Here is a 14071-nt window from a genome sequence, read left to right as displayed (position 1 = left end):
GGGGCCACATGTTCAAGAAGGGATTGGTTAAGGAAACATATTATAAAAGGAACTATACTAACCTAACCGGTAGGACTAAGCCGGCATTCCGCGGCGAGCTAGACTGTGGCAGTTGACGTTTCTCTATAGAATTTTACCTGGTGAACAAGACTCTAAACTAATATTTTTTCGCTCAGCTGTAATTAAGCTGTAATTTACCTTAGAACTGTAGCCGACGGTAAAGGGGACTCATTGGGAATTTGGGGTTTTGGGTGGGGTAGACCATGGGGGGTGAGAAGGCGACCAAACTTTACTGTATACAGCACCACATGGACAGAAAACCCTTACACAAACACAGGAGTAACAAGATGACAAAGGTAGCCGTTACAAAGACAAAAACTTTCACTATTACTGCTATTTCAAATGCTGCCACGCATGTGCACTCTTACAGGGGAGCTTTTGGTACACAGGCCGACACCTTACTGAGGAAAAAGGAGGGGTTGGGGGATAATGTTTGTATCCTGTCCTCCTTAGGGGCATTTGATTCCCCAGGGGCTAGTACTGAACACGGTGAAATACATTTGAACCCCCAGGTGCCACTACTAAACACAGCGAAGGGGGTTTCAGGAGGAATTCAGAAGTTTCTCCCTTAGTGAACATATGGCTCCCTGGTGGTTACGTATACCATACCCTCTACCAGAACTTAAACATGGCGACTTTGTTTACCGTTTACGTATCTTCGCCCCGACCAAAAGCTCCGAATAGTGTCCAGTCGAGCTAGACTATGGTAGTTGACGTTTTTCTATATTATTTTACTTGCTTTACAAGAGTTTTTAAGGTGACATTTTGCCAGTCGGCTGTAGCTAAACTGTAATTTACATTTGAAGTGTATAGTTGGTGCAGGGGACCCACTGATACTGTCGTGTAGTCTTCAAAAGTCAATTACAGTTTAGTTACAGCCGGCCGACAAAATATTACTTTAAATTCTTGTAAAGCCTGTAAAATAACATAGGAAAACGGCAATTGCCATGGTCTAGCTCACCGCGGAACACCGGCTTAGAATTACCCTTTATAGTAGCTCCGCGGAGGCGACTGCCATCTAACTAGACATTTTCTACAGTTTTTTGTTTGCTAATTATGAATTTACCTTTAATTTTTGGCGCTCGAGTGTAATTAACCTGTAATTAACCCCTGAAGTCCATCCAACAAGGGGTTTCCATACGTGATCTTCACAAGACAGAGCATGGGTACGTCTGTTTCGAACGGTTCATATCCCGTCCAGCAAGTGCAATAATTTGTTAACGTATGGGTACCCAACCGCCCCTGCCCAGTACTAAACACGGCGAAGGGACATTCCATTTGGCCGACAACAAACAGATGCACCACCAGTATCAGAACCCCTAAAAGTTGAGAAAAAACCAGTTGAAAAGGTAAAAACAGGCGCGGAGCTATTTAGGATTACCTTATTGTTATTAAGTCGGCTAACCAGTAACCACCATACTATTTTAATGTCTCAACGTGGGCAGAGGCACAGTTGAATAGCGCAATGAAAATTAACTATTATTTTTCAATTGACGAATTTAACGTAGTATTCTTTATGCTGAGAAATTATCAAGAAAATAAAATGGGTACTCTTCATAGAACTATCACTCTTACAGTCAGTTTTTGGTTCAGCTCCAAAAATAGAACTTTGAGGTACTTGGGTGAAAAATCTAATTGCTAGTAATGGTAGATGTCATAATTACATGACATGCTGTATTAATGTGGGTCATGTTAAGGGGTAAAATTATCAGGGCTATGGTCCTATGGAGTGGCAGCATTGACTTCAAAGTTATTGAAATTCAAGCTTCCAAAGAATAGGGTGTTTATTAGGAAGAAGTGAAAGGAAATAAATACACGAAGAGAAAATAAACAATTTTATTTATCGTTTACCAATATAAAAACAATAATACTAGATAACAACATGAGCAGCAACAACAGAAAATATGGAAATGATAAAACATTAATTGCAGTAATGATCAGTCATTCAGTATTGTTATCACCTCTCTTCACTTTGGAAATGTCAGTTTTTACCAGCCAGCACAAAGTAATCTTGATGGCATTTATCCTTGCTTTAGGACTGACATAAAAATCAAAGTCCCTTTGTGGAAGTGGCTGGAAAGGGGAAGGCTGCGATAAAAAATAAAAGCAATATACCAGCTGTTGTTTGTTACCGGCTCCGTTCGAGAGATGCTCGTACAATAGTCTAGTCTCTTGATCAGAGAATTCAGCCGGTGGTGTTCTTTCTTACTCTTTCAGTAAGTATTGATTTTCCTTGGGGGAAGGTTAAGTTGGGGAGGGAAGTCATTATGGCCAACAATGTGCTTGAGTGTATAGTGTACATACGCAAGGCAAAATACTACAAAATCCTAAAAAAAATTCTAAAAGTTTAATACTGGGAAGGTGGCTCACTCATCTGGACTGGAAAACCCAGTCTCAAATATAGGGTTACAATAACTGGCAATACATCATAATTTTGGGTTTCTCTTATTGCTTGTAACAAACCCAATGTAATTTTGGGTTTCCTCATAATATTTGTACGATACACTGGTAGAATTCTCCCCGTAAAATGTACTTCAAAACGTGAATAGTGAAATCTAGCTTCAGGATAATGCTATACTTCCTACAAAATGCATTTTAGAACTATGACACTTATCTTTTAATTGATGGTTTAGTCTTATGATAAAAAAGTTCATAATATTTGTTCATCATCTTCAATTCTAGTTTCTTAAGCCAAAATATATATATATATATATATATATATATATATATATATATATATATATATATATATATTATATATATATATATATATATATATATATATATATATATATATATATATATATATATATACTCAGTTTTATGTTCATCAGTGTAACATTTTAACATTACTTATGGCATCTTTAAGTGTAACATTTTAACAATGCATCAAATGTTTTATCTTAACCGTGGGATCTCTTTATTGCATTATATTCTACAGTACATCATTGTAACATTACTTTCTTCATGCATTGTAATCAGTTTGATTTTGAAGGCAATAAAGTGAGGAGTGCTTTGTAACATTCTTTTCTTACGAAGTTGATATCGGTTTTAAAATTCCACATTTAATAACGAGTTGTAATTGAAACCCTTCGTATTTTAGACAATTCGAAAACAGAGCTTCGAGATTAGGAGTAAAATAGGGACGTAATAGAGTAAACGAAAGTTCCAAATTGTCACCCATGTCACTGCAGATTTCGCCATTCTCTCGTGCGTTAGCAAAAAGCCCAAAGAATTTTGCTTATTTCAGTTTTTCTGAGCACACATGCAGGGCTGTCCAGTAACACACACACACACACGCCTATATATATATATATATATATATATATATATATAATAGAAAATTTAAGGAAGGAACATAAATTTGCTAAGGTAAACTGAAGATAACATAGACATTATATAAAACATTAATAGGAACAAAAAATTACATCACAAAACCTAAGCCATGTGTATACACACGTGTGTGTGTGTGTTTATGTACGTGTGCATGTATCTGCGTGCGTGTGTGCTTAATGGTATTGTGACAAGAAAAAGCTGGAGATAAACTCCCGTGCTGAGAGTAGCCATGAGCTAAGTGGAAGGACGGAATGCAAAGAAAACAGTCATTCAAGACACCAGTCAGCAAAGTTGCATTCTGTTTGCCACCACCTTGCGGCCAGAAGCTGTAAAATGTTAAACATGGCCACCACGGTGGTATAGCATAGCGTCCCAGTCGGTAGCTGTGTTTGGAACGAGCAGGTTCTCACCAGTTCAGTCCAGGAAACTACGAGGAACCGGTTTGAGGATATTCATTTATAAAAGGAGCAGGTTCTTGGAAGGCGTCAAACTCTGGGTGAATGCTATAGTGTATTTTTGTGACGCTAAAAGGCTTCATTCAGCTCAAACACTAGTTGGCCTGCAGTAAACCGAACCTGTAGCGGTATAGCAAAATGGATAAAACTTCTCACCGGTCTCGAGATAAAGTGCAGGACATCGCAATTTGTAAAGATACAGAGTATTCATATACATCCACTTCATACATACAACCTAATACACAAACAGATGGGAGGAATCTTAAATCCGTGTTGGAATACTTGTTAACAAACCTTAAATAAGAAAACAAGCGAAGACAAAATGAAAAACTTATGAAAAGTACGTATGACAAATGAACAACTGTAATGCGTCAAGTACGTCTAGAGGAAGTATTCATAGACTGTAAATGTAGCGTCTTGATTTCCCGGTAACAGGAGGCAAAATGCCCTTGCTCTCTCTGTCGGCGCCGTTATCTTTTAAGGTCGTCCGTGATAACGTGCCACAGATACGGGAATTTTTGAACAAATTCCAGACCGAGATTCCAGTGGGATATTTGCTTGGCTCTTAGGCGTATCTGAGTGGTGCAGAGAGAACCGTTATGCAGGGGGTCGTCCTTTTTGTCAAACTGTCCGCATCACTCGGTGGTAAATTTGCTCTGATGGAGAGAGATTAGAACCATATCATCGGCCTAGCAGCGGTTTTGCTGTATACTGTTATTCCGTTTATCGTGCATCCTGTCAGGAGTGACGTCACTTAAACATTCAGCTCATCTGTGTGTATTAAACAAAAACAGTGAGAGATATCGTTGAAATAATGATAAACTTTAGGTAGACCATTATGTAAGACCATCAGGAAGAGAAAATATAATTTCTCGTTTGATTCCTTCAACATTTCGTCGACAAGGAAGTAACCCCATACAAAGCATCGAATCGCGCTTCGAGTCACCTCAATTTCTCGAGGCCACACACTAAGAGCCTTGTTTCAGTTCCTTTTTCCGCACAGTGAAGATGTCATCAGACCTCAGACGTCCTCTCGAAGAGAAAAAAGGTGGAGCAAATCGACTTTTAAAGAGAAATGAGTACCAATTTGCTAGAAGAACTTAGATTGAAAGACCAAGATTGAGAATATAGGAGGTACAGTAAAAGGAAGAAAGTATCTCGTATATTTTATGTTCACTGGATGAGATATTTTCTTTTTTTAATAAAAGATAAGTGTTGTATGTACTTATCTTTCATAAAATTGAAAACACGTTGGTAAAAGTTATTTAATTCGTTATGCATTTCTTCAGTGTATTATTATTCTTATAGCAGTCTCATCAGAGAGAGAGAGAGAGAGAGAGAGAGAGAGAGAAGAAGTCAAATTCAATACACTTTATCCCATTAAAAATAGCTATTAAATAAACTTCTGTATTGAATTAGTACACAATGTTTGTACACTTTAGATGGAGTTTTTGGAAAATACATATATACCAAGTCTGAGGGAAAATTGAAAATTCTCTAATTTTATTCGTTATTCTCTAACACAGTGTGTTTTACATTTGTTTATTATCTGGGGTATTTTCCTGACGTGGAGGAAGGTACTCTTAAACATGCTGCAAACCCACTGTTAAATCCATTAAATTTCTTTTCTCACAGTTACTTTCAACTGTCTTCTTATACCGTCTTCATGTTTTCACTACTCTGTTCACTTTGTTATAGTAACATTTAACACAAACACACACACATAAAGTCTTAACACTTCTCTTGAATTATGCATCTTCAACTCACACAAAAATAATGATCCAAAATTAGCTTCAGTGTGTACTTTTAGCGGGATGATTTTTGCAAATTGAAAAACGCGTTGATAGCGCGATTCGATGCTCGATAGTTAATTAATGGCTCTGATGTTTGCAACTAAGTTGTTGGTAAGGCACAATGTCTGGTAAGTTTTTGTCTGAATATACTTGCACAGTATTTCCTGACGGAAAGTGTTAAATATTGTTGCACACACACACACACACACCTGATATGCACTCAACCACACTGCAAAATGATCCAAAATTAGCTTCAGTGTGTACTTTTTAGGGATGATTTTTGCAAATTAAAGCAGACAGTTAAGACTTTTGACAATTTTAGTATGGTGGAGTTCTTGCCTGCAAATTTAGTGCAGCGTTAGATTTTTATATGGTGGAGTGTTCGTATTGACAATTTTTCTGTCGCTGGTGAATTTCAACGAATATTCCCTTACTGGGAAAGCCTTTTTTCTTCTGATATTCACATTGAGTTTTGATGGTACTCTGAGATTAATTAATTAACCTAATTCTTCCTCTTCTTCTTTTACCTACAGGAAGTTCAATAACCCCTCGCTTCGAAGACGACGGGACCGAGGGGATAAGAAGAAGCCTTTGGTCACCTGTTTCACAGCTGCATCGGTGCTTGTCAGCTCAGGGATAAGTTCGCCTCGTGCCTGACGGATAACCAGTGTTGCAACGAAAAATTCAAAGACAGTGAATGCTTGCAGTGTGTCAGAGGTCTGCTTGCTCAGTAGGAAATAAGACAGCTATGTAGCGCCTTGCAATTGTTGGTGGTTGTTCTCAAGTGTTACTGAACAGCAAAGTCTGTTGATCAGAGATCAGGTGGGGTATCTTTGCCGTACTTTCTTACTTATTTACTTATTCTGTTGACCTTTTGTGGCATCGTTATGACGCAAAGGATGATAAGATTGGTTGGTCAGCCTTCCAGTCATTTTTTTATTTATAAGACAGGATATTAATGCTACGTTCAGCTTCCCATAAAACAATGGAGTAAACTGGCTTACATATGGCTTATGATGCCACTTTCAAAATGAACTTCACGTCTCTACTGAGAAACCTGAGCACAAAGTAATGAAGATTACATCGGAACTGAATGTAACTATAGTCCTAATATGAAGTTTGCAATGTTAAAATGATCTGAAATAGCGGCACAAGATCAAAGATTAAACTGCATACTGAAAGTGAAGTCAGTTACATTGTAAACTAAATCTGAATCTTTGTTAATGACTGGGCATATATGGAAAATCTGTGGTACCAACATAAAGGTTACATTATAAACAGGATCTGAAATTATGCTACCAATGTGGAGATTACATTGAAATAGAATCAGACACTGGGGTACCAGTTTGAAAGATGCATTATAGAAGAGTTTGAAACTAGGTTATCAGTATGAAAGTTACATAATACAGGTAAATGATCTCTCAATATGGTACCTACATTAAGGTTTTTAATAACGAAATATCCGATATAACCTGAACCCGAGGCTATTGTATCAGCCTAAAGACTCCATCGTCAAGTGAAGTTTATCAGTTGCTTGTAATCTGTATAATCGTTCTTTAACCAGAAAGACAACGGAGGTAGGAGTCCCCTTCAAACATTCGAACGCAGCAATCGTCGTCCACCTCACAGAAACCACTGTCTGATCTGCTCTGACAAACTGCGATGCATTCTTGGACAGTGGTGTTCCAGATGGCGGGACCAAACTCTCTAACATTCTGACGTTTGAAGCAAGTTCCTGATGATTTAATACTTTTATTAAAAACTTTTGATCCAATAGTTTTTTCACACAAGATCCAGACACATTGGATCTTGACTGTATATTGTTGTATCAAAATATGGTTAGCAGAAGAAATCACCATATTGTTGCATCAAACAGGATACGTATGGTTAGGAACCTCATTTTATACTGTTGGAAATCACCTGAAAAAAATAGTTTTGTGACTAATCTCTTTTACCTATATATGAATTTAGTTGATACATAAAATAATAAAAACAATTATTACATACCTATTACGAGTTAAGACAGCTCACTTCTTGAGCACCACACCGCATATACTACCTTGTCTTGTTATCTACAAGGACAAAATATCTACAACGCACAAATTTTAAACCACCGTATGGTAAATGTAAAGTAGATGGGCACACGAAGATATTGTTTATTAATATAATTTATCGACCAAACAGTATAGATTGGGTGTATAAAATACTTTGATCCCAGAGGGGCTAGTACTAAACACAGCGTCCCAAGGAGTTTCCGCCATGTTTAGTACTAGCACCTCGAAGGTGAACGTGAAAACAAGAACAAGAGGCAGTTAATGATATCTACATAGTAAAACATAATAACATTCATATAACAGAGAAAAAGCTATTAAAAAAATTGTATTACATTCTAGAAATAAAAGTGTAGATCGTATACCAAAGTAGATTCATGATACCGGCCAAAATAGCCCCGTAAGTCCTCTGCGACCTTGAGTAAGCGAGTTCTCGCCAAACGGGTTTTCCAGTTGTTTCTTATTGAGGTCTGGTTGGGGTATAACCTTTTCAATACGCGCTGCCAAGAGTGTGGAGAATATTGTTGCTCTTAATAAAATAAATGGAAGAAGAAACGGAAAGAGAACAGCATTGATTTCGGTTACTGAGGGGCGCCTCATTTTGCAAACGCAACCTGTTCCCCGTTTTACTACATTAAGTGCTTATGTTTCTTTGCGAGAATTAAATATTTCCTAATAAATATTAATATCCAATAGGAGAAGAATCCATAAAGGTTCTGTTGTTACTAAGATTATTTATGAATAGCATCAGATAAATGTGCAATTTAATTTCATGTCAGCAAACATATAGGCTACGACATATAGAATAAAAAATAAATATTTCATGTCAATTAAACCATTAAACGAAAAACCCCGGGGTCCTTCCCTCCCAATTTAAACAAACCCATAGCAACATGTAACCTGGTATGTCGTAAGCTGCATTCTTGTTATTGGGTTTTCATGTTAATTGTTGGCAGTAATGGCTGATTTAAAACTTAATCAGCAGATAACAGTGTCATGCCAAGGAGCTATCAACACTTCAGTACTTGAGTCCAGGTTACCATAACGATGACGTACATTAGCCTAAGTCATCATCATCATCATTGTGTTTATTGCTTGTCCATCTTGTTTGCTGTCCTTCCTTCAATCAGGTTGGCCCATTTTAGGCAGTTTGTCAGTTAGGCTTTTTGTCTTGGGGTCACTAGGCCAAGAAAATCGAAACAGCCACGATGGAATTTAATTTCGGTAAAATTTTATTTCAAACCATAAGCGCTTTCTGGAGCTGGAAATATAATTTTCCTATGTTTTATTATGTACTTTGAACGTTTCTGATGTTCACTTTGTTAGCAAATGAGTGATTTAAGAGATATTGGATCCCCTGTGCAAATCCTCAAATGCGTGGGACAACAGCGGGAATACTGGGTCCTTGGGTTGGACGAAAAACACAAACCGAGTGAAATTACAAGGCTGGATTTAACCTAACCTACTGTAGGGGGAGTGGGATTTTACCTAGCAGGGGCGGGGTTTTTGGGGGGAACACTGCAGTGACATGGGTGGTAACTTGGAACTTTGAGTGCCCCCATCGTAGTTGACGCTCTGTTTTCGAATTGTCTAAAAATACGAACATCGTCAATTACAACTCCCTGCAATGCGTGGCGTTTTGACAATGATGTCGTTTTCGTAGATATAATGTTCTGTTTTAAGGGGAATGATAATTGTAATGCTTTAAGGAAGAAATGATGAATGATACGGACAGAAAGTTATTAATCACACTTCCCTTTATTGCTTTCGAAATCAAACTGATCACAAATGAAGAAAAAAATGTTACACGAAGCACCTATGCTCAGTAAAAAAACATTTTATGTATAGTCAAATTGCTACACTTGAAAATTTTAACATTTAACGGTGTTGTGTTAAAATGTTACATTGTTGTACACTGTACTTACTACAACCGAAAGTAGCTTTTATGCATTAAGAAAATAGAGATGAACATTATCATAAACACAGAGAGTGACTTTGTGATCATAGGACTAAACCGTTGGTTAAAATGTAAGAGTTTGAAAATACATTTTATAAGAAGAATAAGGTTAATCTAAACTCGATTTCATTTGTCAAGCAGACCATGGTTTGAAGTGCAATTTATTGGGAGAATTTCACGAGTGTGTCTCACAGGTATCATGAGAAAACTCAAAGGTATGTTGGGTGTGTTACAATATTAATAGAAATCCAAGGTTATGATGCTTTGCCAGTTATTATGACCCTATATTTGAAATTGGGGTTTTCATTATAAAAGACTGAGTCACCTTCCCAGAGTTAACCTTTGTGCAGAATTTTGCCTTGCATATTCAGGCTATACACTCAAAAATTACCAATTCTGAATGAAAGGGGAGAGTTGGAGAGTGACCTGTCTCCATATCATCTATAAAAAAGGAAGTTACTAGGACAACAAACCTTAGTAGTTTGGTGCAAGTGGCAGGTGGTCATATTGACCATTTCCCCTCCCCCCTCTTTCCCAAAAAGAAAACCAAAAGTGACAGATTAAGTAAGAAAGTAAGGTATGCACAACGTTACCAGCTGATGTCTGGTTTATCAAGAGATTTGGTCAGTGTAAGAGCATCTCTTGAACAGACCCAAAAACAAAAACAGCAAGTGAATTGCTTTGCATTATTCGTTATCTCGTTTCCAACCTTTCAAGCAAAGTGAATACACCCAGTCTCTATAGTGACTCTGACAACACTTTACATCTGTCACGCAATTGCCGAAATTGTCCCTGCACTGACAATTTTGTTTACAGCCGTGGGACTCTTGAGAGAAGACCGCAATAAGAGCGAGCCTTGGCCTTCCTGACTGCTCACAGCTGCTAGACTGACGTTTGAAGCGAGGTGTTATGGCTCCTGTTGATAAAAGGAGAGAAGAAGAACATTTTAAGCAATCGTTGTGAGCACAAAGTTGGCAGTCGTTCGTAAGATATCTTGTGCACGAAGTAATGACTATAAACATGAATGCTTAAAGAAACTTTTTTTCATACCAGCAACTTCTTCACCCAATAGGACCAGGGACAGAAGAGCCACGAGGCTTACTTGAAGGAACCTCATTATGGTCGAGGAGCACCTCTGAAGGACCTGAGAGAGGGAAATGGAACGAGAAAGTTGTTATATTCTTCTTCTTGTTATGTTTATCGTAATTTTAGAGACAACAAGATAGTTTAACTAGAACACGGATTCATATATCTAGATACATAGGCCTACTTGGCTTGTCACAAATCTAGACCTAATTGGGTCGTCTGAATGATTCGTTCTTAAATAAGATGCGAGAATTGACGCAGTGTAACATTAGAGGAGGTGGACAGAATAGAATAGAATATAGAATTTAGGCCATAGGCCAAGCGCTGGGACCTATGAGGTCATTCAGCGCTGAAAGGGAAATTGCCAATCAGTAAGAAGGTTTGAAAGGTGTAACAGAAGGAAAACATCGCAGTTGCACTAGGAAACCATTTTTAGAGCGGGTGGAAAGTCAGATGGAAGAAAGAGAATATGAACGGAGGTACAAAAGACCCTTAAGTACTGTAATACCTACAGTGCACCACGTGAGCTGCACTGAAAGGCACTACTCTCCTACGAGGGAGAAGATGGACAGCAAGGTGAGGAAGAGCAGTGCCGATCCCATGGGCCTAATTTTTACTTGTGATTCAGGTTAGGAGAAGTGAGCTTCGTGAGGAACAGTCATCCATGTCACGGCTAATTTTGATTGTGAAATATTGTCTTCAGTTTTTCTTATATATTATTTCTAGAGATTTCGCGTTTTTATTTAGTTCGTAGGTTATTTATTCAACTCTTGTACTGTATCTTAATGAATTTCCACGCTTGTGTATATATTTGTGTTTGATGGTACATTTCTACATTTTATTGTTCAGTTGTTCTTTGTCTTTGTACATCTCTCTCTCTCTCTCTCTCTCTCTCTCTCTCTCTCTCTCTCTCTCTCTCTTCAGGTGGTGACTAATAGTTCGTCGTTGGACAAGTCGGTAGAATTGTCGACTAGCACCCTGCTAGGCCCGAGTTCGAGTCTCCGGCCGGCCAATTAAGAATCAGAGGAATTTATTTCTGGTGATAGGAATTCATTTCTCGGCATAATGTGGTTCGGATTCCACAATAAGCTGTAGGTCCCGTTGCTAGGTAACCAATTGGTTCTTAGCCACGTAAATTAAGTCTAATCCTTCGGGCCAGCCCTCTCTAGGAGAGCTGTTAATCAGCTCAGTGGTCTGGTTAAACTAAGGTATACTTAAGTTTTCAGAGATATCGTGCTCATAGACTGCAGCTTTTGAATACGGTCGAGTCATCCATGGCTCAGGTCACAGCTAAAATTATCCCCATAAACGTGTTTACCTTTTATAGCGTGAACGTTATGGGGTTTGCATACAACTGAAGGTTAAATTTGCTCAATAAATAAAAGAATGCTTGATGAATAGAAAAACCAGGGGTTACTGTTAGTGACAGTGGTTCTAGTCAGTAAGCTTATATACATACATGCATACACATATATACACTATACATATACATATATATATATATATATATATATATATATATATATATATATATATATATATATATATATTATATATAATTTTATAGTGGCTCTCTAGTCAGTAAGCTTTTTATATATATATATACTAGGGAAAAAGTTCGCCTTGTGGGAAGACGTAGATAAAGAAATTCAGTCACATTTTTCCTAATTCCTAAACCTTCTCATACACATTATCACAACGCCCTACGTTGTTTACAAAAACAATAACACTTCTGCACGGCTTGATTTTGAGGATAACACTGTAAACACTAAACAGATCGAATATAAGTCTGGTTATAACCACTTACACGTGAAAACTTATAATTCTAACTGCACATGTTCCGTTACAAGGTAGGCCTAGGATTTCTTAGAATGAGTGGCTTCACTGATTTTAAAAAGGTCCTGTTGTTGTCGTCCTTACCTAAGTGGAGAAGAGGAATAATGTCTAGGCGTTGGTCTCAACTGTATGAATCTTTTGGTGCTCGTGACTGGGCGGGGGGGAAGACAGCAGGCGAATGGAGTGGTTTTACTCCCTCCTGAGCACCTCTCCAGGTACAAGAGCAGAGAATGTAGCCTCTGCGGTTTGTGCTTGCAAAAAAGGAGGGAGTGGCATTGGCATGGAATTTTCCTCCGAATCGCCCCCTCTCTCTCTCTCTCTCTCTCTCTCTCTCTCTCTCTCTCTCTCTCTCTCTCTCTCTCTCTCTCTCTCTCTCTGGAGTTTTTGAGAGCTTCATTATTGTCTTCAAACTCAAGTTTGCTTTAAATATATTCTTTTGTAATTCATATATATGTATATGTATACAAAGACTATATATATATATATATATATATATATATATATATATATATATATATATATATATATATAAATGTATATATACAGTATATATCATTATATCATACATATCATATATAATTGGAGCGTTTGTACTCTTGTAAAAATAGATATACGTTAATTGAGAAATATTTATAAAAAACTAAAGATTTTATTCATTATCACCAACAAATACGCAACTCGTGATTTCCATTTACTATACAGGTTTTATTATTATGGAAGTTCTCTGCACACGGAGTTCATCCTTGAACCAGCAGCTCTAGGTCTAAAAAGCGGCTGTGGTTGATGGCTCAGTTTTTTCGAGAAACATCCTCTATAAAGGATGCCATTTTTTTTTTCATGAAAAGCAAGTTCTTTAAATCTAATTTTCACAGTGGCATGAATGACTGCTGTTTTCTTGGATATGATTAATTGTTCAGCACAGGAAATTTAGTCAGTTCGTACGTACGTTTTTTCGTTATTGACTTTTACTGAACAGTTTGGCGTTTTTAAGGAGAACAGGAAGCTAGTTTTATGTATATCTTAAAAATTTTCATACCGTAGTGGTGAGGAAGGCCTCGACGAGGTCCACAAATGTGTGCTGAACTCTTAGATGACGAATTTGTGACAGAAACATTACATATTACCTTTGGATTATTTCGTCCATATAAGTATGATGGCCTTACACAATTTGTTAACCAAACAACAATTCACAAGTTATATGTGAAGAGTTTATGTTAAGTAACAATACTTTTATTAAATGAGTAATCAAGGAAAGTAATATACAAATTAATGAGAAATATATGAGAATCGCCACTTTTCCTTTCCGTTTGTTACGCTTCGGTCTTGAAGCAGTTCCGTGTTCCTAAGTTCCTTTAACTTTCTTAACCAGTACGTCATTGGGCGTTCCCGTCGTCGGTGCGTTTTTATTATTTCGTGTGTATGAACGTGCAAACTGCCCATTTTCCCGTATTTTATAACAAATAATATTTATTTCACGCTTGTTTATCTTGAAGTAGT

At 37.4% G+C, this 14071-nt stretch overlaps 1 long non-coding RNA gene across 1 annotated transcript; it reads right to left on the bottom strand.

Annotated features, from left to right (window-relative positions):
• Positions 1–7782: 7782 nt before the first annotated feature.
• Positions 7783–12824, bottom strand: LOC136852963 (uncharacterized). The gene is made up of 3 exons (XR_010857285.1): positions 12659–12824; positions 10703–10796; positions 7783–10568 (listed from the first exon to the last, which is right to left on the bottom strand). It is a non-coding gene; the product is annotated as an uncharacterized lncRNA (long non-coding RNA).
• Positions 12825–14071: the final 1247 nt, after the last annotated feature.

This window comes from Macrobrachium rosenbergii, chromosome 26 (genome assembly GCF_040412425.1).
Source record: "Macrobrachium rosenbergii isolate ZJJX-2024 chromosome 26, ASM4041242v1, whole genome shotgun sequence".
Lineage (NCBI taxonomy): Eukaryota > Metazoa > Arthropoda > Malacostraca > Decapoda > Palaemonidae > Macrobrachium > Macrobrachium rosenbergii.
The sequence above is the reverse complement of the archived record's forward strand: the minus strand, read 5'-3'. Positions and strand labels throughout refer to the sequence as shown.